Source organism: Molossus molossus, unplaced genomic scaffold (assembly GCF_014108415.1).
Source record: "Molossus molossus isolate mMolMol1 unplaced genomic scaffold, mMolMol1.p scaffold_m16_p_4, whole genome shotgun sequence".
Lineage (NCBI taxonomy): Eukaryota > Metazoa > Chordata > Mammalia > Chiroptera > Molossidae > Molossus > Molossus molossus.
The window spans coordinates 111,872,991-111,900,209 of record NW_023425377.1 but is presented as its reverse complement, the minus strand read 5'-3'; the positions used below and the strand labels follow the sequence as shown (position 1 = coordinate 111,900,209).

The 27,219-nt window shown below is 43.6% G+C and overlaps 1 protein-coding gene across 5 annotated transcripts in view; it reads right to left on the bottom strand.

Annotated features, from left to right (window-relative positions):
• Positions 1–27,219, bottom strand: part of INPP4B (inositol polyphosphate-4-phosphatase type II B) — a 595,725-nt gene that overhangs the window by 474,314 nt on the left and 94,192 nt on the right. For all 5 annotated transcript variants that reach the window (XM_036282080.1, XM_036282084.1, XM_036282081.1 and 2 more), the window contains one exon: positions 26,129–26,189. The gene's annotated coding sequence lies outside the window, so the exon portion shown is untranslated. The remainder of the gene's footprint in view (positions 1–26,128; positions 26,190–27,219) is intronic.

The window sequence follows — 27,219 nt, the reverse complement described above, 5'->3', positions numbered from 1 at the left end:
GGTTTCGTGGAATTTTAAAAGTCAAACAAACTTCATCATGCAAAACACATAGATGGTAGATAGATGATAGATGGTAGATAGATAGATGATAGATATAAATAGATAAAACTACCATCTGCATAACTAAATGAGTTGACATTCATACATTTAAAAATATTTTCCATGATGCACTATCCTCATATTGCTCTAGATGTTATTAAGAAAGTGAGTGGCATCCTTGCGATATTTCGCTGATAACAGCGCTAGTCACTATCAGCACCATCTGGTTCTTAATATCCCTTTAAGACATAATAGGGCATCTTTCACTGACCCGTTAATATATGAGTTGGGTGCGCTGCGAGGCACGGAGCACTGCCCAGGAGTCTGAGCCAACGAGGGGTCACACAGGTAGGAGAAGGACCATCCAGAAAGTCTTGGCCTCAATACAACACAGAGAACAATGTTTCAAAGGCAATTTTTGTTCTCTTACACTACAGAAACATATTCACCATATAAAACAAGTAACACAAGAGGATGCAGTGAGGAAAAGACCCACGCGCGAAGGACATATTTTTAAATAAATATAAAAACCTTTCATTTTGACTTCCCACCCCCCCCCACTTCTTCTGCGGTGGTACCTGCTGCCTCCCCACTTCGGCATCGGCTCCCCACAGGAGGCTGCGCTGCCTTGGAAATGTTCTTCACTTAGAAAGACTAGGTTGGGGCTTACTGTGCTCTTGATTTTGTGTCGATTTAACACTGAAACGGTGTTGGAAGAAGCCCGGCTCCCCTGCAGGGAACTGCACAGGACTGGCAAGAAGGACCGGGAGGAGTCGTACACGCCCTCTCCCCCCCTCCAAGAACGCCTGCCAGGGCCTGCAGCTTCGTTAGAAAAGCCACGTCCGACGCCGGTCCCAATGCCACCTCCTCCAGTCCACTGAATGGCGACGGTGGCCTCTCTGGACTGGAGGCCCCGGCGCCCCCCTCCTCACCCACCGCCGGCCCAGGACCCACAGGGGCAGGACCCTTCCCCTGGAATCTACGTTTAGAAAAGCATCCCCGAAAGCTGGTTATAGCCAGCGACGGCTCCCCGTTCTGTCCTGCCGTCTCAAGTTGGGAGGAGAATTCGCAGCCACGCTGAAGTGAGCCGCAGGGCTCGACAGAACGAGGAACCGGGGACCATCTGCTTACACCCATCACCACCAGCCGACGAGGCTCTGCGCCCCTCACCCTCCACGGGTCCCCTGTCCTTCGCATCTTCGTGTTATCTTTAGCTGTAACTGTCATCACACTTTCTAGCAAACTAAAATCCCACGGAAAAAACTCCCAGGGGAAGGACAGCCTTCCGACACCAAGACCTGAATGTGATTCCAAAGCCTTTGGGGGGAAACCGGCAGCCTTTGGTTGTTTGTTGTTGCTGTTAATTTTAGTTTCCCAGGATCCACAGAATACACCATATGCCACAAGGTCCAAGTTAGGAAAACAGATGGTACTAGAAAAGTTTCCCCTGATTAATGCTGAAATACTCAGGTTGTACCTTTTGAGGTCAAACCATGATCTACATTTATCAGACTCGGGCAGAAGTAGGAAGGCCACTGAAGACAATGTCAAGGCAGGTACCCTGCGTCTCAAAATCATGAATAAGATCACACCTGTCTCTCCACTGCCAGTTCAGATTTGGACACAAGACAGTCACCTGACGCAGACAACCTCAATTTATCCTATGACCCCTCAATCATCCACTTCTGTTCTCTCTTCTCCAGCCTTTCTCGGGCCAATTCAGAAAACAGGGGGATACTTCTCAACGACGAAGTCTTGGATTCCGGAGACGCCTCTGCTCACACCTCCCCTTCCAGAAGCATCGAAGGCTCCGGGGGAACAAATGTAGGGGAGGACCAGGAGGTGTGAGCTCCATTTCTGACGCTGCCATTCACCAGAGTCCGGCAGGCCCTTCACCCTTCTGGGCCTCATTGTCTCCCCTGAATTGGAGAGGATTGATCAGATAACCTGAGTGACCTCTTTTGACTTAAAAATCAATGAAGAATTACCCAATGTTCTCAGAACAGATGAATACTGGGGCAATACACAGAAAAGAAATGGGCCCTGTGAAATGGTATCTCTGTCCCATTAAAGAGACCTATTCAGAAGCCACAGGTCAGGCTGGCTTCTCACCTGCCCTGTCATTACTTTAAATAGACGATAAACAAATAAAAAATAGTAGAAGGTAAATAAATATTGACGGTAAATATTAAGAGGAGGTATTCCTCCCACCATTTCATGTTACTGCCTTCTATTTGCCAATAAGATTTACTGTGAACTTAAAATGTTATATTAAATTTAGCAAAATGTTCTCTGATTAAATTATTTAATGTTCTTGAAAAATATATTTGCTTTTATTATATGTACAAGGATACCAGCTCAAATCCCACAGGGAAATCTGGAGCAAAAACTTAAGAAGGAACCAATTTCTTATTTAAAAACTACCCCTCACTCTTGGTCCAGTTTTAGCATAGGGTTTTTGTGGGTAGAGAGGGAAGAAGTAATTTGCAAAAGTTGCAGTGCAATTTGTTGTACCTAGAACATCTTCTTAATCCTCTGTGTGTGTGTGTGTGTGTATATGCGCGTGTGTGTGTTAATATCTATGCCTGTGTGACAAAAAAAAAAAAATGAAATTATCAAAAAATCGTGCAAAGCATTAGCTGGCAGAATAATCTTCTGTTGTGGAGACATCAAAATCACTGACCCTACTTCAGGATTGCACAAGACAGCGATGCTCTGAAACTGAGGTCCAACAACGAACCAAGGAACAAGCGTCCCCAACACACAGCCAATTCTCGAGGAACCTGCCCAAGTTGAAGCGTGTGTTCCGTGAGCCAGGAAGCTCAAAACAAACAACTTTGCTCAATGGGGCAGCTATTTTGTTTCCCTCAAAATAATTTTTTTTAAATTAATCCATTGACATAACTTTAATAACAATGACAACATTTTTTTCCATGCAAAAGCGCGGAATGTCTCCGTTTTTAAGTGTGTTTTTTAAGCCGAGGGATCAAGGATGCTGCAGCTGTCCCTCCCCTGGTGCGATGATCTGTAAGTAAGGACTCGTTCACGTTTACACCAGTGTGCACAAGCCTATATGACCGCGAGTCACTGGTGGGAGGGAGAGGGGAGGCTGCAGGGTGTCATTAGCAGCATGCCTCAAAGGCGGGAACCTACCCAACACATACGATTTAATAAACTGTGCTACGGAATTACATCAGTTATATGACGCTGACTGAGACAGCGACAGGACCGTATCCAGCAGAGGCCTAAGTTATGCATCCACAGGGCCAGCTGCAACCAAATCTTGTCAGGCACAGGTCTCTCCGGTCACACATGTGTCATTCACTCAAACGAAGGCAATGTTGCTTATCAGGACATTGGGTTGCAAGGGACAGGATGGGCCAGGAAAAAAAAAATGTAGGCACTGTCAATCAGGCCAGAGGTCAGGTTCCAGGAGAGTGGGCGGGGACTATGAGAAAGACACAAGTGCCCGGCCGAGCAGGCAATGTTGAGTGCCAACGGAGGATGAAAAGGTTAGAAAGCTACCGGAAGTCTGGAAAGACAGTCTAGGGTCCAGGAGGTCGGATGGTGACACCAGCTGGCATAGATGAACGGGGCTTCCCTCTGGTCTTCAAACGAGCCTTTCCTCTCTGCCCTGTGCCATGGTCTCTAACAGGTCCGAGAGAGTCCCTGAGCCTATGAGACTTGCTGTAGTCCTGAGGAGGTTGAAGAATCACAAGAAACCTTCCCAAGAGATCATGCAACAGGCAGCCTCCTGTAAGTGTGCCCTGCAGCTTGAGGTGACAATTACACAATGAGGCTACCACCCCAAAGAGCAAAAAAATCTAACTGAGGGGACAACACACATAGGCTTTGCTTCATGTCGATAAGTTCTGCCATGTTAAGAGAAACAACATATAATGAAACCAATTTTACTGGAGGCTAAGATCAACAAGAGTTAAGTTCCTACGGAATCTCATCAACGTTTTAACAAAATGACATTGTTATTTGAGGACACACTCTCCACATACATCAGTGCAAGGTAGTAATTGACCCAGTTCCTCACTTTGTGGTATAAACACTGTCTTTCCCCACCCTGCCCAAATCCTCCTCTTGTACAAACGACTATCAGCGTCTACCCAACTTTGCCCCTTACTTCACTGCTCAGACCCCATTAATCTAGCTTATCCTGGCATGTGCAGTGCCAACTCCCTCCGCCCCCTCCGTCTCACCATAAGCTACTACTTACATGGCTCTGTGGACATTTCAAAACTAGGCGTGACAGCCATCACGGGGCGTCCCAGCCATCACGGGGCGTCCCAGCCATCACCGGACGTCCCAGCCATCACGGGGCGTCCCAGCCATCACGGGGCGTCCCAGCCATCACGGGCGTCCCAGCCATCACGGGGCGTCCCAGCCATCACCGGACGTCCCAGCCATCACGGGGCGTCCCAGCCATCACGGGACGTCCCAGCCATCACGGGGCGTCCCAGCCATCACCGGACGTCCCAGCCATCACGGGGCGTCCCAGCCATCACGGGGCATCCCAGCCATCACGGGGCGTCCCAGCCATCACGGGGCATCCCAGCCCTCACAGGCGTCCCAGCCCTCACAGGCGTCCCAGCCATCACAGGGTGTCCCAGCCATCACGGGGTGTCCCAGCCATCACGGGGCGTCCCAGCCATCACAGGTGTCATAGCCATCACGGGGCGTCCCAGCCATCACGGGGCGTCCCAGCCATCACGGGGCGGTCCCCAGCCTCCGGGTCGTCCCAGCCATCACAGGGGTCAGCCCCATCACTGTGCATCCCAGCCATCACGGGGCGTCCCAGCCATCACGGGTGTCCCAGCCATCACAGGTGTCATAGCCATCACGGGGCGTCCCAGCCATCACAGGGCGTCCCAGCCATCACGGGGCGTCCCAGCCATCACGGGGCGTCCCAGCCATCACTGGCATCCCAGCCATCACGGGTGTCATAGCCATCGCTGCGCCTCTCACCTCACCAACCCCTTTGCCCACCTGCCAGGTGAGTGGTCTAGTCCGGGGGCATATTGGATAGCACCAAGGATAGCCAAGCAAAAGTGGTTTATAGTTCCCCTCCTTTACTGAAAAGTACTCATTCTATTTCCTTCGCATGTCTTACTTGTTCCTCCAGCGAGGAAGTCCATAAAAACTCAGTGTGCGGCCCCGACTCTCCATGGTGTGCGCTCATCCCTGGAGCGGTGAGGCACAGAGAGACACACAGTAGCTTTCCCTTTGTTTTAGTTTAAAGTGTCTCGGCTATAGCTTACTATACTAATAATGAATTTTTAAAACTCCGTAGAATCACATCTTATACATGTCGACGTCAGTTGTAAGCAGCCTGAGTTACTTTGTTGTTGAATTATTTGTTGTACAATGTTTCATAATTTCCAGCAAAACGAGACACTTGAATAATAGACTTCTAATGAAAGTCACCTGTCACTAAACTTTGGGCAAGTAACCCCAATATTGTCCCCTCCTCTGATATTGCTAAGCTTTCCCCAACCCTGACCTAACATCACTAACCTCGCTCCAGGAAAAACTGGTTTAATTTATGGAGTAACTATTAATAAAAAAGAAAGGATCTGGTGGTATCAACTGTGAATTACTATATCATGTATTTATATTTATATTTATACTTATATTTATATTATCATGTAAATCAAAATAATACTCTAACAAAACGGGTAAGTGATGTTTATTGTTCTGGCATTAGGTTTTAATCACATGATAATGTTCTGTTCACCTTCTCTTAAAATCCTATCCAATTACATAAAATTATCAGTCAGTCTCAACCGAAAAAGGCTCGGACAACATATGCTCAGTGAGTTTTCTACATGACTAAACAACTAAAGCGTATTGCTTTCGTTACTTCATGTGATGGGAGCATGTACTGAGAACCCACAAAGGGAACAGGAGGCAGAGGTGAGAGATGGCCCTGGACCATGAGTTCAACATACACAATCAGGTACAAATCCCAGGTCACTAGGCGTGGGTCAAGTTCTCACGCAGGGATAAGACATCACAAACCACCTTCTAGGCATGGCCTTACTTGAATCCCTTTTCTCTCCTGCATTCATAGGTAAATAGCAATAATGATAATGATGACAGCAACAATGACATCCTTCCCAGATAAACTCAGAATGATAAAGATTCCATCTGAGAATCTCAAATTCCCAGAATACTGAATATGCAACATGGTAAAGAGCTATATAATTTAAGCCTAGATTCTCAGAATGTGACACCTGCTTAAATTTATAGAGGATGATGCATGATGAAAACGTCCATTGGGTTAAAACTGTGATCTGTTTATAAATACTTTATTTAGAACCACCCTCCTTTCTCTCCCTCCTTATACAGTAAAACATCTTAATAGATTTGCCTATGCTCTTGGTCCTCGATTGCCTTTTCCATCCTTCCTTGAAACCATCCCAATCAAACTTCTGTGCTCATCAGTCTATCAAACTTCTGTTGTCATAGCACCACAGACACCCTTGTTACATAACCAGTGGTCACGCAACTGTGACCTCATACAGCGCTTTTCAACCTTTTTCATCTCATGGTACACATAAACTAAATACTGAAATTCTGCAGCACACCAAAAAATAATTTTTTGCCGATTCGACGAAAAAAAAAAAAGGTATAATTTTGATCACGCGCACCAGACAGCTATTGTGTTAGCTGTTGTCATTTTTTTTTTTTAATTTGACAATCTAAAAGAAAAGTGGTCGGTGTCCCTGACTAATTGGTCAAGTACTGCATGCTTTAAAATTTTTTGCAGCACACTGTTTGAAAGTCGCTGATCTAATAGCCTAACGATTGGCAAAGTTTCCAGCAACTGAAGAGTGATATCTCCTCTAGCTGAGACAGGATGCAAGGGTCAGGTGATGTCTTCAGCCTGTGGTCATGGTGAGGTCAATTAGTAGCTTCCACAGACACAGAGGGTCGAGCAGAGGGTGGGGAGAGTAGGCTCAGAAAACGAGGAATCTGGCTCAGTCCATGGGTATTTGTATAAACTTTTCATTATTTGAAATGAAGGTACTAAATGGTGAGCTGCTGTTTTTAACTTAAAAATGCACTGGATGGAGAGACCACATGATTTGTCTTTCCCATAAAAACACACCACTGAGTTGAATATGGTTTTAATCATTCTCCTCTGTGCTATACCGATTGTCCTTCAAACTGATCCATATAGAACCCGATCTTCAAAAATGGGACCAGTCGGCTGGATTTCTATAGAAATGTATTTCTGTATTACTTCCCACTATGGGATAGAAAATTCCTTTTCTTCTAAAAACCTGTTCCAGTTCCCATTAACCCCTATCATTACTCTTTCTTTTTAATTAAGAGCATTCTTGTTAAGAAAAAATCTAGACATTGCGTATTTGTCCAGCTTATTAACCCTCTCTGTGTTTGTCCTAGGTCATTCACATGGAGCTAGGATCTTCAATTCTTGTAACAGGTGCTTTTTCCTAGCTCAGATTATAATCTGTTCTCAGAAACAGATGACATGACCTTTCTCTGACATTATGTGTGGTTTTGTGGTTAAACATCAGTGAAATAGCTTGAATTTATATTTCCATGCCAACGTTCAACATAAAAACTATCTGGGCCAAGAATACTTAGTTAACATTGTAGCTAAAATAATTGCAAAATTCTGAAACACAGATGACTTACACATCTGTTGTCGTCTCTGAAAATGTTCAAGTCATATAGCAGTCAGAGTTACTAATTGAAAACACAGAGAGGGGCTCTGGCCACCTTCAACCACGAGGGAATTTATTGGGAAGATGTCAGGGCTGTTGAAAGGCCAGAGGACCAGTCTTGGAAACTGGCGGGAATAAGGGAGCCCCAAGAAGACAACCAGAACCACCGAAAAAGTGCTGGAGCAAGAACCATCAGTCGGCATGCTATTGCCAAACCGGGTCACGGTTACCCCACCCCCTGACTACCGCAGGGCGAGGGGAGAGAAAATCACACTCATTCCATTACCACAGTGGTTACTGGTCACCCCCTTCCACCCAGAGTCTGCACAGCACAGGGTGCCCTACAAGACTGTGCTATGGCCAAGAAATCCTGAAGGTCAACCCCGAGCCACTCTTGAAGACATGCTACACAGATCCAGTAACAGCGCTAGCAGCCACCCCGTAGCTGCAATTAGGCTGAAAAGATCACCAGACACACCCTGAAAACGAAAAACGGTAACAAGAAGCACTGCATAGCCAGGAAAAAGGTGAGATTTCAGGGAAGGAAAACGGGCTCTGCCTTCTCATTCACTAAATATATATTGATGTGAGTGAGATTGTGGAACTTGATTTGAACACTAGCTGGAAAGGTACCATTTCTCCTAGCAGGTGCCTCCGTGAATTACTGCATATAATCAAAACTCCCCGCTGTCGGGGGCAGGCCCCGCCTCCCTGCTGCGCAGAGAACAGAAGCACCTCTGGAGAGGCTGGACGCGGTGCTGTGGGAGCGGGAGCCTTCTAAATGGCCAGCATAACAAACACCTGGGGAGGGTGGCTGACTTTCTGAAAGGCGAGCAAATACAAGGACTATCTAGATACTATGATAGTTCAACAGAAAATGAACTACATCAGCCCTGGCCGGTTTGGCTCAGCAGTTAGAGCGTCCGCCTGCGGTCCGGAGAGACCCGGGTTCGGTTCCCGCTAAGGGCATGTGCCTCGGTTGCAGTTTGTCCCCGGCCCTGGTTGGTCGTGCGGGTGGCAGCCACTCGATGTGTCCCTTTCACGTCGATGTTTCCCTCTCTTTCTCTTCCTCTCTCTCCCTCCCACTCTATCTGTACAAAAAATGGAAAAATGTCCTCAGATGAGGATTAAAAAAAAAAAGAAAATGAACTACCTCAAACCAGGTTACTGGAAAGAACCTCACACTCATGCTGAAAGACTACCCGAGTCAAGCCTGACTCAGTGTGAGAGTCCTGACAGCCCTGTCCTTTGAAGAGTTCCCTGACGTCGACTCCACCAGGGCATCCTCCCTGTGCTTTCATAGACTTGGCCTCCTTAAGCCTTCATTTCTTAATGCAATTATCCTTTTAAGTTCAAACTGTTACCACTCAGACATGAGACACTCTAAGTAGGCGTTAGGTAGAATTTATTTCATGTGTGTGGCTCACAGAACTCTTACTGATGGGGCCATCTCTAAAATGGTCTATTCTTGTTTATTCCAATCTTTGTCAGAATACATAAAGCTAAGTTATTTATTCCAAACTGTACAAATATAGACTATTTTTTCAATAGATGACTAAATAAAAACATCAAATTTGGATTTACTTTAGATTGATAAAATATAACATGTTTTCAATCAAGAATGGTATTTGCAAATAACCGTCCTCCAATTTGGTTCCATAGACATAGTGATCTTGGTGCTGGCTCCATATAAAGTCAGATGACACTGAAGAAGGTCTTTTTGTAGAGAAGTGTTTGTATCTACACATACTGGAGAAAGACTAGTACATCTAGAGCACTTGCTTTAGGATCATGAAGAAGTGGGTTTACAGCCTGTTCATGTAACCCTGCAGAAACTTCATTTCTTTAATAGGACCTTTTCTCTTTGCTTTTTTTTAAAATTCGAACTGGCCTTACCCAGCGCCCGGACTCACCTCTCTCCCTCTCCCTTGCAATCCTGGTTCATTACACCCTGAGGACATCGGATGCTGGTCGGCATCAAACTGTCTCAGGAACAGAGCCTCAGGTCTGTCGACCGCAGAAAGAGAGTTTCGGTCAAGCTGAAGATAACACCCTGACTCCAGCTGCGCTTCAGCCCAGGCCCAGGGAAATGGAATGACCCTCCGGACCACACCCTCACGAAACCAGACAGAACAACACCGTGGCTGACATCAGGACCCAATACAGTGATCAACTACTCCCTACCGTGTCCCCAACCAATCCGTGGAGCCCGGGAACCCAGCTCCTTTAGTCACCGTGATGAATGACCTCCCCGTATGTACCCTGTACCCATGCGGCCCAGCAGGGAGCCAGGTCTTTGGGCACCAGCTTACCTGTGACTCCAGACCTGACACAATATCCTCAGCTGATAAACCCTTACTTTCTTGGCCTCAAACTCCTGTTCGCATTTGATTGGACCCTGATGCGCACAGGTGAACCGACTCTTAGTTTGGTGACACTCAGAAGCCTGTTATTTTGGACAAGTTACAAACTCTTAGCCCTGATTTCCTTACCTGCAAAAGGCAGACTCTAAGGGAGAACTTGTGAAAAAGCTTGATACAGACTTCTTCTCTCTCCTGCAGGCCTTTCAGAGGCATTCCCATACTTCAATTAATGTATGTGGGTAGCCTCCCTGCCAAAAAGTAGTGACAGAAGGGACCATATCCGCTGCACATCCTGAGACCGGAGATGAAATCCAAGAGGTCTCATGAACACCTGGGGCATTGGTCCTTCATACAATGTGTTGCTCTCACGCAGCAAATCCCTATTTGAAATCTCGGATTTCAAATTAATAAATAGTTTTCAGTTTTTAAAAAGATGAGTGAATACCTTACAATAACAACATGTTTTACAGTTAGTTGAATTCAATGGTCAGGCCACAATACTCTGTGGCCAGATTTCCCACTGAGGGGATATCCCAAGGGGCAAAGGTGACAGGATCAGCCTTGAACAGGTTGCTGAAAAGGCTAGGGAGAACAAGGGCTTCGGGAGAGAAAAGTAAAAGATGCCCCCAAATGTAGCCATGAGCCCAGGGAATCCTACTAAACCAGCCAGCACAGGGCCTGGCACATAGTTCTGTGTTCGCGGGCACAGTAAATATAAAGCATGTATTCTCTGGTGCAAGTGTGTTTCCTACGACATGGCCCGTTATCCCTGAAACAGTGAATGTTGCGACCATCAACATTCCTCAGAATTAGTCCTGAAATAGGAAATGGCTCCTCCCCGAGGACGGAACACATTGGTACCAAACTCTAATGCGAGCAGGAGACTAAGGAAGTTCCCACAGTGAAAGGAAGATGCCCTGGGCAGGAAATGAACGCCCCCCCCCCATCTCTGCTGTTGTCCGGCAGCACCAAGCTGCAATGCATTAGAGCGGTCAGTTTCTGGGGTTCTACTGCTCAGGGCAGCCCAGCAGGAGAACATTTCCTTCAGGGGGTGGAGGGGGTGGAATATCGAAAACCCAGCACTTAACTAGTCAGGAGCAACAACTGCCCTTGGGCCCGAAGGAGGGCAGTGCCCTCTCCAAAGTCAATGAGGCTGCACCCAAAGAAGTAACCGATAGAGCAGCGGTTCTCAACCTGTGGGTCACGACCCCTTTGGAGGTCGAACGACCCTTTCACAGGGGTCGCCTAAGACCATCGGAAAACATATTTCCGATGGTCTTAAGAACCGAGACCCCGCTCCTCAATCCGTCTCCAGGCAGGTCCGCCGACATGCAGATGCGCCCACACACAACATGAGGAGCTGTATTAAAGGGTTGCGGCGTCAGGAAGGTTGAGAACCACTGCAATAGAGGGAGCTGTGCTTCAGTGCAGGGGACTCCAGTCCTCATCGGCAACACAGGTGCACAGGACGGCAAGATGCACAGGAGGCGGAATGGACAAACCACGGGAACTCAGATGAAGCAAACTTAACCAACCAACCCAGGCACGATGGGTGAATAATGAGGCGTATAATCCAGGGCGGGGGTGGGGGTGATGAACAGCACAGCGAACACACTGTGAGAGGGCTAATTTTCAGCAATTAATCAGTGGAAGTCTTCTGCCGTAAGAACGTTGCATTACAAATAAACAAACAAACAAACTGCCTTTAGTTATATGATGGTGAGTACAATGATACATGAATCACATGTCATTTGGTAAAACTGTTCCTTGGGACATCAAATCCTGTATAACCAGGGAATCTGTGACTTTCAAAACAAATGGAAGAACATACAGAATTCCCCTAACTTCTTGCCACAAAACTTGTACATTTGTTGACTTCTACATCTATTTTTACTCTGTCCTTCTATTACTGCAATGGATCGAATGTTTATGTTCCCCCAAAATTCATGTTAAAACCGTAATCCCCGATGTGATGACATTAGGAGGTGAGGCCTTTGGGAATTAACTAGGCCATGAGGGTGGAGCCTTCCTAATGGGATTAGTGCCCTTAGAAGAAGAGATGCCAGAGAGCTTGCTCTCTGTCCACCACATAAGCAGCAAGAAGCCCACCATCTACACTCCCGGAGGAGGGCCCCATCAGAAACCAAATCTGTGGCACAGTGCACTTGGCTTTCCCGCTGCCAGAACTGTGAGACTTAAATATTGTTCAAGCCAACCAGTCTATGGTATTTCTGCGATAGCAGCCCAAGCCGACCAAGACAATTACCACGGGAAAATTAAATTTAAAACTAATCTTCCACCAATGCTGTGTGTGTCATCCCTTCCCATTTGCTCAAGAAGTTCAATCATTTGCATGTTCCCTGTTTCATTCACCTTCTCCTTTGCTCCTCACTTCTTTCTATCAGCAGGGAAACATGTTAACGATTCCTGTTTCTTAACAAACGAGACCATCTCTCTCCCAAACCTGTTTCTCACAGTTACTGCCTCATCCCTCCGCTCACTAACTTCTTTAAACAAATGAATATCACTTCTCTATATACTTTTCACCCTGACTCATTTTCAGTCCATAGTAATCTGTCTTCTGCCCATACTTTCCCAAAAAATACCCTCCTCAGTGTCACTTTGTTACTTGACTAATCACTAAACCTAATAATGTTTAGCATTTTGGAAACATTTACTATTAGTGTCTTTTTTTTTTTTTTTTTTTTTTGGTACATGCCCCTAGCAGGAACCGAACCTGGGACTCTCTGGTCCACAGGCCGATGCTCCAACAGCTGAGCCAAACTGGCCAGGGCTCATCTCCTTTTTGAAAGTCACTGTCCTGTCCTGGGTTTCTCTTTAACTAATGCTCTCAATGGCCATTAATGGTTCTTTCTCCTTCTGACCATTCCTGAGACTATTCCTATTCCTGCCTCTCCTAGGTCATCTTTTACTCCCCATCTAAATATATTTCCTGGGCCATGTCCTACATTCCCCTGGATTTGGTGGCTACTTTGGCATTTAGGATTATCAATATTCATGTTGCTAATCCGGATTGCACTTCTGTGCGGGACAGCTCCCACCTTACACCTAACATGAATTTATGCCAGTGACTTTATCATCATCTCCCACAAACTGGCTCAGCATCAACTTAACTGATGTGGTCTAAAGCCTTAGATATCATCCTTCTCTTCTCTAACCCCCACCAAGCCTCCCTCTGCCCCCACACAGAAAGAAGTCAATCGTATTCTCCTTACTCCCAAAAGCAGGCTACTTCTTCCTCTTCAGTCTGTTCCACAGCCTCAGACCACACCTCACTCCTGCCGCGCTGCACTTGGAGGTGATGTAGCCTCATGGTTAAGAGCATAAGTTTTCCAGGCAGAAATTGAATCCTAACTCTGCCACTGATGGAGAGGTCTTCCTAAACAGAAACCTAATGAAGTCACTGCTCAAATTAAAACCATTCAGTGGCACCTATCTAGGCACATGACATCAAATCCAAATCCATCGAGATGGTTGCCAGATTGTTCATGACCTGACCTCTGTCACTCTCTCAGCCTTACCTGTCAACCTTCATCTCTGTCCTCGGTGTTATCATCACAGGTCATTTCCTTCAGTTTCCCTGCTCTACACTCCCCACCCCACCCCCTCAAAAAATCTCATACTCTCACATCTCCAAACTTTGCAAACGCAGTTCCCCTTGTTTGAACATCCGTTCCTACTCTCTGCCTGGCAAAGCGAGCAGGATCTAGCACTCACTGCTCTGTCTTGGCTGGGAATACCCCCAGCGCCTTGGAATACCCAGAGCAGGGTGCTGGTGTAATGGTTAAATTATTTCTCTCCCCTCTGGGTTGTAAATTCTATAAGGAAGGGAACATATTATCCAAATATATCTTGTTTGTCTTTGTTAATCCAGAAACTAGCAGACTTCTTGACTCATGGTAGGCACTTAATAACAATTCTGAGACACTGTATCAGTACATGACTAAATAATTTAGGTTGCTAAATGGCCTTACACACAGCAAGGAAAGGACCTACTCTGCTCATCATCTAGTCAGGTCAGGAGTGTGTATGTTTGTAAATCTGTCTCCTATGTTTTATTGACATAAATCAATACCCAGAGCTCAGTTATCAGTGCTGTTAACCAGACCTTAAAAACTGCTCATTCACTGAGCTGCAACCACCCTAGGCTGAGGCTAAATAAGTAAGCCCACCTTTGCTTCTTATTCCAAAGACAAATCCCGTCGGCTGAGGGTTAAGCAGGGATTTCACACTCGTAGCCCCACGGGGGCAGACAAGCACCATATGTGAGGGTCCTGGCCAGTGTGTACAACGGGGGCAGAGCTGAAAGGAGAATGCGGAACCAACTCTGCTCAGCTCTAGCGGACCATCCCCAGGTCTTCTGACTGTTTTTTCTCAACCTGGACATCTAATATTTTCACATGAGACTACTCATTTTCAAACCTGGCTTATTAAAATAAGAGAAAAAAAAATCTATGGCCCCTATCCAACTGTTGTGAGTCATCAATTCATGATCTCGGATTTAAGCCAACGGGAAAGAAGACAGACTTCGAGACTTCGGGTAGAAAAGTGCTGATCCATCACATCTACCAAAGCCCCTCCCCTGGATCAGCTCCTTCCCCCCAGTGACAGCTCCAACCTTCCATGCTGTCCCCAAGCACCTCCGAACACACCCTCTCAGGGGAAGATCCTGATTCCTAATTCACAAAGACAATCCATGGACTTTGGTCAACAACCTCATCTTCCCATTCTGTCTACAGATTTAATTACGACTGAAACCAACCTCAAAAGAAAAGGGAACTTTCTCCTCTTTAAGGGGGATCCTCCCACCACTGTCCCTAATATATCCCCACCATTCATTATCCTCTTCCCTCAAAGATCTTGACTTCTCCCTTTGAGTAATTTCATAACAGCCCCATCTTGGTGGGCGGGACCCAATACCTAGAGTCCCTGATTTAAATTTCCTTTCAAGTAAAGCTACTTTTTCGCACTGTCCAATGAGCTTTCCTATACTATTAGCATAGATTTACAGAACAGAAATAAATCATTTTTACTGACCTCCTCTGACTTTTCTGACTTTCGAAAAAAGGTATCACTTAATGCCCTTTGTTTTCTTGATCAATACTTATTAGCCTAAGATAAACAAAGCGCTGCTCAAGAATGGTCCATTCTACATTGCAGCGGGTGCCAACGTTCCTCAGCCTCAGCTAACGCTCTGCCACGGGGCGTGATCTCTGGCTCACCAGTCAGAGAGATAATCAAGTCAAAGTGGGAAGTGAGCCCATATTGTTTGGTTGGCAGGAAACTCCTCTGTGAGCACAGCCAATGTTTTTGCTGCACACTGAGCCTAAAATGACATTTAAATCAGTTGGGATTAGCTCTTCTATTGACTTTCAATTTGTGGCTATAGATGGATGGGTAAAATTTTCATATAAAAGGGAGATGTTTCTGAAAGTTTCAACCCAAGTGCCAAGATAGGAGACGGACAGACATGGAGGGAACGTGGGAAGTGGTTCTCAGGGGCAATTTTTTATCTTGATTGCTGCCCGTGATCATGTTTTCCAAATCATGACTCAAGATCCTAGAGTGGATTGAAAAATCAATTTAGTGGATTGAGGCAAGCATTTTTTAAAAAGAAGTTATATAAAAGAAAACAAAAAATAGAGTGCAGGGGAACTCTCTCTGGAAGCCACAGGAGCTATTAAAATCGTCTTAGCTCATCATCTCCCTTTTGATGCCTCCTGAAATGGACCTTACCAGAAACATAGCCCTGCAAGAACCATGTCCAAGAAAAGACCTTGTTGCGGTTGGTTGGCCATCCTTCAACTTCCTAGGGACCCTCCTCAAAACAGAGCTTGTTGGGAACTAGCTCTCCATATCCTGGCCTCTCCTACACCATCAGGGTCTTAGGAACCTGCTCATTTATAAAAATTAATCTATATGGATGGACACAAAGGCTAAAGTGTCACTCTTACCAGGATATTTGTGTTGTAAAACAACCCCTCTTGGGAATCCACAAAGTGTGCTTCACCGAAACCTAGTACTATTGAACTCAGTGAGTATTACACAGAAATATACTAAGTATAGCCCACTAACTTTAGAAGATGCTGGGTTAAACCAAGTTAAACAGCTTTCTTTACAGCAGGACCTTCAAACTAATATCTGAATGTGAGTCACACAACTACAGAAGGAAGATATAAAATGCAGCATTTTCCAAAATTACTTCATTACAGGTCTTTTCAAAAGTGTCATCTCATGGATCCAAAATTTAGGAAGGTGTCTTCCTGTCGAGGCAGTGTTCATGAAGGGTATGTTGGGCAATGTGACATTGATTAGAGATCAAACGCAGCACCATTTGAACTGTTCCAGGTGTCACCCACGTTTTCTTCAGGTCGGCCACTACGGGCACTCCCCTCGCACGAGGACACGCATTCAGGCACGATCCCTTTTCATGGGAATGGACCCTGGCTTGGAAGTTTAAGTGTTTGTTTTCCCTTCTGACCAACGAAATCCTCTGAGCTCCATAATGAAAACTGGAATGGGGCCTAGGGTGCTTTTCATTTCACAACCCCGTGTGATCACCTGGAGAGGAGATAAAAGCTGATGAAAAACTTGTTGATCGTTGATATTATTTCCCTGCTTTTATCTGTTGTTGTGTTGTTGCTTTTTTCTTTCCTTTTATAGCTTGCAAGTTCAGTTGTTGCGAGGGAAATCGATAAACGAGTTTTCAAGGAAACCTACACCCAGAGAGGAGAAAGGCCCTGCTGCCTTGATGTTACTCTTTTTCTCTGTTCAGGATGTAATACGCACTCCACAGCCAGAGTTCACTTGCAAGTCGACAGGGGCCCTGCGTGCTCGTGAGCACTCTGCTGGGAGAACAGGGCCCCCGAGGATTTTCAGAGGGGCACCTTCTGTTAGTAGGATAACTTCTGCGAATCAAATTGCTCGGAACGCCAGGCAGGGATTGAAGAAAGGACACGAATGTAGCCAAGAAAATAAGCCATTACCCACCTTTCCAGGGGCTAGAAAAGAACACAGGGGCCTGGGAACTCAACGTCCGCCAGAGGCCAGCTAAAGGGCGCACGCCCGCCCTAGTGGCAAGTTACTGCCTCTCCCTGCACTTCAGGCGGATGTGGCAGACGGCTCGCGAGCCTGCTTCCAACGCTCCCTGGTTCTGCATCCAACCAACTGCAATGTGATTCTGCAGCTCCTTCCACGCAGCGGGGGGCCTATCTCCCTGCCCCTTGGTTCCAGGCGAGCCCAGAGATTTATTTGAGCAACAGAATGTGGCAGAAGTGGTTTTGCACAGTCCTAAGCCTGGGCCTTGAGAACCCTTAAGCGTTTCTGCTCTTTTTCTCTCAGAACTCTGGGACCATCATGATGACAAGCTCAGTTTAGACAGAGAGGGGAAGAGAGATCCGGTGAGCAAAGCCAAGCCGGCCCATTTGTCCCCGCCAAAGTCATGGACGCAGGAGAGCTGAGCCACAGCAGAACCGTCCCCAGCAGACGCCTCCGCTGGCGGCAGCCACGTGGGCACACCCGCCAGCACCGCACCGGTACAGACACCACGGACCACGCGCAGGTTTGTGCCAATGAGTCTTGTCCACTGGGTGATTGTCACTCAGTGTTATTATGACAAAACCGAAGCACAAAGAGCAGTGGGACCTAATCCTTAGCACTGTGCTTAAAACAGTGTCTGGCATCAAATAAGTAACAGATCAATATTTGTTATTCTTTTTTTTCCTTTATTTATTTTAGAGAGAAAGGAAGGGAGAGGGAGAGAGAAACATCGATGAGAGAGAACGATTGCCGCCTCCTGCATGCCCCCCACTGGGGATCAGGCCCACAACCTGGGCATGTGCCCTGACCGGGAATCAAACCGGCGACCTCTTGGTGCATGGGTCAGTGCTCAACCACTGAGCCACACCGGCTGGGCTTGTTATTCGTCTTGTCTATACTTTGTCAATACCACATAGAATGAAAGTGGGGTAACTTCCTCAAAGAAAAAACGTTTCCCGCCCTGGCCGGTTTGGCTCAACGGTTAGAGCGTAGGCCTGCGATCCAGAGAAACCCGGGTTCGGTTCCCGCTAAGGGCACGTACCTCAGTTGCAGTTTGTCCCCAGCCCTGGTTGGGTCGTGCAGGTGGCAGCCACTTGATGTGTCCCTTTCACATCGATGTTTCTCTCTCTCTCTCTCTCTTCCTCTCTCTCCCTCCCACTCTATCTGAACAAAAAATGGAAAAAATGTCCTCGGGTGAGGATAAAAAAAAAAAGAAAAGAAAAAAACATTTCCCAAACTAACCTCCAAAACAAACAAAATTAAACATGAGATGCCTACCATAAGTTTTGCGAGATCTAATAATGACAGAATATTGATCTATTTAAAATATAGCGATTTTACTTAATTCATAAGAAAAAGTGAGCATCTTCTCAAAATGGGAATAAAGAAAATTGTCAGTGCAGTATAAGCAAATGATCTCCAAAGCCCTTCACACACGCCATATAAATATCTAATGTCTGATCTATGCCCTGCTATCACATCACCAATGAGATCAGACATCAAACCTCTTCCTTGCACAATGGACAGTAACACTTTTATTACATGATTCATTGACCAGGTAGTGTTGGAAAATGCTGAATTTTATATCTTCCTTCTGTCGTTTTATGGTACTCATTTGAATATTAGTCTCTGAAAATCCTGCCATAAAGAAACCTGTTTGACCCAGCGTCTCCTAAAATGTGTGGGCCATGCAGCCTTTCCTGAGGGTATTTCTGGGTGCTGCTCCCTGAGTCTGGTGCTAAGTTTCAGCGCAGCACACGTTGTGAGCAGTCGGGATACAGCTGCGGGAATGTGCTCTTTCAATGTCAGGCTGAGGTGCTGGGATTTCTGGAACAGCCCAGAGGGAACCTGACCCTCTCAACAGTTTAACTTCATCCATGTCAACGCACAGACAAATGAACACGTTGAGGAGAAACTCACTGGTGCATGTGGAAGTGGGAGTCAGTTCCTCCATGTGGAGCTCCAACAGTTTCCTTAAAATTGGCACCTTCTCCAATGCAAAATTCTTCACGAACATCTGTGCCACTTAACTAAGTGTAAATGATAGGGGAAGTGACAAACTGAAGACAGATTTCAGCCCTGACCCCCTCTAGGGGGTTAAGCACTGGAAGCATAGGAGGGACTGTTCCAGACCAAGCCAGCTGTGTGTGCCCACACCAGGTTCAATGTTGAGACTGCCTCCGCTGAACATCTGGGCTAACCACGTGCCTTTCACTGACGAGCTGCACGTACCCACTGCACCTGCTCTCCAAGAGGAGATTACACGGGTCACGTCATTGCAGCATGATTCCAGATGTTTGCCTCATCGCCTACAAACATAACTCAGCCACGGTCAGGAGGGAAATCTGGGCAAGTTGTTGCTAGTAGTAGTTCTAAAACAGAAGTGCACAAAAACGATCATTTTTTTTATGAATATAAACCAATAATTCTCAACTACAACAACGTCAGTATGAATGAAATTATTTCTTTTGCCTATGTACGTGATGAGTTAGCTCCCACCTTACTGCAGCAACTAAAATATATATTTTTTTTATCTTAAAAGTGATAAGGGCATAACATTTACATTAGTATTTTCTGTGGTGCAACTGGTTTCCGGAAAGACGTGTTCTCATAATTCTCTTTGCTAGCTCTTCCTAATATGCTTTTTAAATGCATTGAAAAAGAGAAAAATGAGAACAAGTCTACCTTTTAAATAATTATTTTAAAATCTGCTTGGTACTTGGTCAATTCAAAGTCAATCACCTAAGACTAAGTTTTAGCTGATGATTAAAATCCAATAGATTGTCTGAATCTACTTGCTAATATGAATCTGATCTGACTGGGTATTAACTATATTATTCAAAAATAATGTTACTGTGTCGACGGAACATTGTCCAAGACTATAATGTTCATATTTATTTCTGGGAAAAAATTGAGATACTTATTCCTGATGCTTTGAGGTCTAAACAACTGTGTGTGTTCATAGAAAATATCTTTTTTATATTTTTTTGATTTCTCAATTGTTTGTTTGTTGTCAACTAGTGAGCAAATACCCATAACCCCCTTTGGCATATTTCAGAATGTTCTGAGTATTTTGAAACAACAGACCACAGATCCAGGAAAGTTTAGACAGTTCTAAGTTAGCGGACAGATGTGGATGCTGAAAAATTTATGCCACACAATCTTCTGATGGGCTGTAGCACCGAAAATGCTGCTTCCACACAAACAGAATGAAACAAACCCACAGCACAAATACCCCTGCAATTCATGGCATAAATGAACCATGAAGTATTGAAACAGAACGCTGGCATTAGATATAATTTCTAACAAATTACCCATCCTCACACATGGTTCTTCATGCCCTCACACCAGGGGATGGAATACTAGAAGTAATTGCTACATGGAAACAGAAACCCCAGTTTAAAAAACAATTTCAAAATAGTTTATGATGCCTGCAATCCTCCTTACCTTTCAATAAATACTTCTTATACTTTCAAAATAAGTACTTACTATTCTCAGATGAAGTGTTATAATAATGTAGCAATTGTTTTTGTTTTTACCAATTAAGGCCACAGGAACCCTAGGAGGTTGCTGCTGACATCTAGTGGCATAATTTTAAAAATACCAAATGCACTAAAAATACAGATAACCTGGAGAGAGAAAGAACAAACATACGTTTATATGCACTTGCCAAGTCTAGTGAACATCCCACATTGCAAGGTATTTGCCTCTGCCCACACCACTCTGCCGCCAATGACACACTTCCCCTTACAAAGTACTTCTGGTGTCGCAAAACTGAAGAAGTGGAGACTAACACAGGGGCTAAAGCCTTAAAGGAAGCAGTTCCCTCAGAGTCCTTAGTCCTCGACGAGGAATTGCAGTTCCCCAAGAGCCCCAATTCCCGGAGGCTCTGCCCCAGACCTAATTTCATCTCAGCTTCCCAAATGACCACAGTCCTTTCCCAACCTTCACACCAGGGTTTAGGTGCTTCCCGGGCCCTGTCTAGAGACCCTACTGTAGAGCTGGGAACATGCTATGTCAGACTTGCTATCTACAAACATACACACATTCAAAATGGCCACAAAATTCCTAGGCATGAAATTCGACAATTATTGAAAACTTAAAAATAGCTATCAGGGACTGCTTTAATGATTTCCAACCATCCACATGAATGATGATGTACAGAAGAACACATGAGAAATTGTGTTTCTTGGATGTGAAAAATGATAAGGAACTTGGAGATAACTCTATGAGCATGTAAAAATTGTATTTTGGAGCCTCTATATGTATTTATGTACAGTGTGCGTGTGTGTGTGCGTGTGTGTGTGCGTGTGTGTGTGCGTGTGTGTAATAAGAGACAGACTTTCGAATTCTGCATGTACTCCCCTCCAGCTAGAGCACCTGTGAATGTAGCAGATAAACAATGGATTGAAGAATAAATGAGTAAATGGATGAGGTAGCAAATCGCAGTGTATTTTTTCCTGTTGATTCTGAAGTTAGATAAGCAATATCCTCATAAGGCGTTGTCTGCTCTTGGCTTGCAAAAGTCCAATGACTTGTGCAAAGTGGTACAAAGCCAGTGGGTGATACAATTAGGCAATCTCTTCTTGGATGAGAAGAAAATTATTTGCTTCATAAATTAGTATATTTGAACTTTGGTTTTATTCTCATTGAAAGAGGAGAAAGAGAAAGAAGGTTATCAAGGTAGCCCTAATCAGTACAAAGCATTGCTAAATTATAACTCTCGTAGTACCAAGGAATCTTCCAGCCTTTTAAGCATTCCTTCAATGGAAATCCTAGAGATGGAAGGAGCTCACTCATTTCAATTTGTCTTCTTCATTCACAAATGGCAGTAAAAGATGACAGAAGGATCTTCTTTAATCATGTTGAAGGGAAAAAACCTCATATCTGTATGTGCACCTTTATATATAATAAAATGAAATATATATACATGTGCACATGAGAACTATTACATGGCAACCTATGCAAATCAGTGTGGCAGATACCAAGTGAATATGGGTTAAGGGGGAGAAATTGATGTAGTATAATGAAGAATTAAAGAGAAGTTTTCAGGATATGTAGACTTTGGCATAAGGGGAAAAGAAGAATGGGCATTCAGAGTAGAGTTTTCAGCATAAGAAAAAGACAAGAATGTTTAGGGTCTGTAATGGAGTAGAAGAGAAACATTAAGCTAAGAAACACAGGTGGGGAATCGGTGGAGAAACTTGAATATTAGCAGGAGCTGATCGTAGACAATGCTATGGCTTATAGTCTTGGGAGTTGTTGTTTTTAAGTTTTAAGAAAGTGAAGTATCCCACAGAATCTAATACTCAGAAGAGTAAAGACTGACAAGCACTTTTGCAAATAACAAAAATCATAAAAACCAAAAAGGCAAACTCATAAAAATTATCATAATAACTCTCATGCAAGTTCCTCTTTAAAAATTACTTTTTAGCCCTGGCCGGTTTGGTTCAGCGGTTAGAGCGTCGGCCTGTGGTCCTGAGAGACCCGGGTTCGGTTCCCGCTAAGGGCGCGTACCTCGGTTGCAGTTTGTCCCCAGCCCTGGTCGGTTGTGCGGGTGGCAGCCACTCGATGTGTTCCTTTCACATCGATGTTTCTCTCTCTCTCTCTGTTCCTCTCTCACCCTCCCACTCTACCTGAACAAAAAATGGAAAAATGTCCTCGGGTGAGGATAAAAAAAAAAATTACTTTTTAGTCATATCTCCATGAAAATGTCCAATGATTTATTCTCCAACTTTCAGTTTAAATTCTTTTCGGGAGAATGTTTTGCCTGATATTGTAACCATATTTCTGCAAAGCACTGCTATGTCACATGAGGTTTCTAATCCAGGCCATGTGGCCATGACATCACTCCTACTATCATATGCCACAGACACATTCCTAATTCTCATTTAAGTTTATGGCCATTGCCCTGGCCAGTTTGGCTCAGCGGTTGAGCATCAGCCTGCGGACCAGAGAGTTCCGGGTTCAATTCCCGCAGGGGGCACGTACCACCAGAAAGAAAAAAAAAAAAGAGTTCATGGCCATTAACTTATTAACCAAGCTGTAAGTTTCGATGCTTTACTTTCCATTATGTTCTAGTAGGTATGCAATAAATAATGTAAAATATAATTTGTGGTAAACTCTTAAAATATCAGAAGATTTTTATCCTTTTAAATCTCAAGAAGGATTATTGCCTCTTTAATATTTTCTACAGCCAATGAGAATACACCACAATGAAACAAATCTCTAAAAAACTATCTTTATAACTTATTTTTAGTGCTCTTGAACATAAGTAACTACACACTAGCCTGATGACACTTTATTTCCAACTCTCAAAATTGTGTTTATACTAAGCCTAGATTTCAACCTAGAGCACATCAAAAAGTCTGCTGAATCCTTAACATCAATTAAGGATTGATATTACAATTACAAGTTCCTACAGAAAAAGTCAGATATATGTGAGAATAAAACTGAATATTCCTACATAATAAAAATAAATTACAGACATGGCATTTTCTTAATTGAAATTCAATCTATTTCCAGGACATATAAACCTATATAAAAATGGCACAGAATAACTGCCTCTATTTTTTTTTTTTTTTTTTTTACATAATCATACTGGATATATAAACGGCTATTTATACCTGACTGGTTAAAGATGCCTCTCTCTGGATGACTGAATTAAGAATATTGTGACTAATTAACACAAATAACTTAACATAATAGAAGACTATCTGAACAGGTATTTAAGTGTATTTGAAAAGGGTCAAACAGAACTTTCAGGTATCTACACACAACAGCACCTGCTAAGCCAATAAAATGATCTCTGAGCTCCTCTGCCAGTTAATCCTACACAAAGTGAGTGGGTTAGTCATCATATGCAACTGAGAAGACTGACCAGTCCCATTCATCTAAAAATAGTACCTTCACTAATATGTCTAACAGTCAACTATTTAAATCTTGAAGTTTAAATGTCTATATTCCATCTGAAATAATAGAGACAGAGCATCAGTACATCAGCACTCACTGTCTTGTTAACAGAAACTGTTTACAAGATTGCACACACCCCCGTTTCACGGAATCCAAAGGACCAGTCTGGAGAGATGACGACATAAACACCATTTCTCCATCCCAAGTCACTCCTCACACCCACTCCCAATGTGCGCACACACACACCTCCTACAGCACGACTTCTCTGGGAGTGTTATCAGACCAAGGCACTTGGATTCTGGCAAGATACAGACTGTCCCTTTATTCTCATTTTCAGAAGAAACGCATTTTGTACTCTGGTACACAATGCTGGAAATCCCACTATGTTAATGGAAATTTCCTCTTTCCACCCAACTCTCCTTGTCCAACATTCAATTCAAAGTAATTGTTTCCATGTCTTAAACATACAAAAATCCTAATAAAACAACATCTTCGTAGGTACATCTGTATGGACACAAGCATGCACATACCTCTGAAAAAGACAATTTCATATGAATAAATCCTGGATAGTCTGTGCTCCATGTATCCTTTATCCTTGGATCCTTGACCCTCCTCATCTCATTCCATGTATTTCTTTCTCTGTCTTACTGTGTCATCACCATCAACCCTCCTCAACAAGTACTTTTCTGCTACTTAGCTCCCTAAGTCTATATCACATGCTCAGGGTCAACATCTTCCACAGACAGTCTAGGAATCAGTGCTCATTGCGATGTCTCTCCGTGGGGAGACATGGCTAATCGTTCTACGCAAAAGGAAGCCCTCCACTGATGTCATTAACCATTTAAAAATAGTTTATAGATTCAATCAATATTTTAGTATAGCTAAAACTTGAAAAGAGAGACTACAATTCCAAATTGCCTTCAGGGGAGAGAAGCTGATTCTTTAGCGGATTTGCACCTGCTTTGAAGAATCAACTGAAATCAGAAATAAATAAAAACACCCCAATTTGAAATTCAACCTAACAATTTATTTTAGCTCAACTGCAAATTCAAGGTCAAAAACAGGTTTTCCGCTGATGTCCACGAAATTTAAATGCTACCTTTGTTTCATACTCATTTGTTTTTAGGAATTCAACAATTTTTCAAAAGCAAAACCCAATCAGTTTCATTTAGTATGCAATCTAATATACATTTCAATAAATGTATTTTGCATATACATACAGTAACATCCTATCTTCATAGTTCTATAAACAGATAGCATTGAACAGATGGGTCCAATTCCCATGACAGTTCTAACCTTGTAGAAACTTTCCTGAAAAAACTCTTTTAGACAGTATCATTATTCATAAAATATGCACACATTATATATCTGTATCTTACACTTTGTTTATACACATATATCATTAGGATATTTGCCTGAGTGTTCATATTTTTAAGCCAACATATGTAAATAAATCACATAGCAATCTCAAACTTTAGCAACTACATATGCAACTGTCCAGCATAATCAGGTATGCTATTCAACAAGTGTCTGATAGAACTCAGTCTTTCCAAAGAGAATATATTTTGTATGATGGTGTCTTTACAAAACTCAACCAAGCTTTAGAGGAATTTCTACTGAAATCTTTTGCATACTCAAAAACTAATATGTAAAACCATCTGCTAATGTTTAAATAGAAGGAAATTCTTATCACTGTTCTCTGACAAGAATCAAATTCTCTTCTTGTCTGTCATTATAAATATGACAAACTAATTGGAGTTATTTCCAAGGAGAATGCAAACTTCTAGTCAAGACCCTATTCATATATTAACATAAATGTAGTGCAGAAAACTGACCATTATCCACAATGTTTTGATAAGCTTAAATGCCTTAAAGTTTACTGTTACTTGCTAAATATGGTAATCATTATAATCCATTCCCTTTATTTTTCAGATAATGACTTACTATTATTCAATAGCTAAAACTAGGAATCAAGGCAAGCCAATGAGTTTAATGTATTAGAATTAAGCAGACTAAAAAATATATATATCAAGTCATAGTAAGTATTACCTTGGTCAGATTTTTCATAAGAGTCCAGCTCTCCTGCCAGGTAACACCATTTCTGTGGGTTCTGTGGGCAAAGAAAAAAGAGATTAATAAAACAACCTTTCTTTTTACTCTTTAAGTGCTTCTTAAGGAAGATTCACTAGTAATAAAGGTCAGAGAAGGAAATCATTTAACAAAATATTCAGCAGCTGCCTTGGGAACCACTTGCTTAAAATGCAGAATAACTTCCCCAAAGGTCCCCTCAACCTTGCAGCCAGGAACATGGGTGGCCGGCAGACACTCGGCCCAGTTTCCTGTGCTCAGCACCCTCTCTCACATGAGAACAACTCACACTTGAGCAAGGAAAAGCATCAGCATCCATCATTTGAAAAGATCAGACGTAAGCCATGTTGAGACAGAATGCTTACTTGGAATACGACGGACTGAAATGGAATTTGCAATTATCTGAACTTACTTTCCTCCCTCCCCCAGTCGGTATGGGTTTTAAAATATTCATGAAAGTTTGTTTGTTTTTCTATTCTGTTTTTCCACAAAAGTGATCGAATGAGATACTGCGAGATGACTCTGTAAATAATTGCAGATTACCCTCCTCATGAGATACAATTTCAGAGCTTTTACATGCTGCAACGAGGAGGAAAGAACTTTATAGAAGTCAAAAGTTATGAAAATATATCTTATTCCCTCCCTTAGCATATAGCAATCTTGAGGAGTATCCCATAAAAGCTTTTATTGCATCATTATCTGAATGTGCAGATTGGAGGATGAGAAATTCAAGACTGAGCAGTAGCTCTGCAGAACAGACTGTCATGTAGGTAGGTGAGAAATTCAAATTCACCCCTTAAGAAAGTTATTTGAGAAAATGTTAATGGTCAAAAGCAACACTGATTAATTGGCTATAGCAGTCATTATAGAAATAGCCGTATAAATGCAATCACCGCATCTCACTAGCTGTGTGAACTTGGGCAGGTGAATTAAACTCTGTGAGCCTTCATTTTTCATCTGCAATATTGCAATGATAATCATTTCTACTCCAAGAGCTGATAGGCTAAAGAAATGAGATAAATACATATACAGGGCATAGAACTAATGAATGT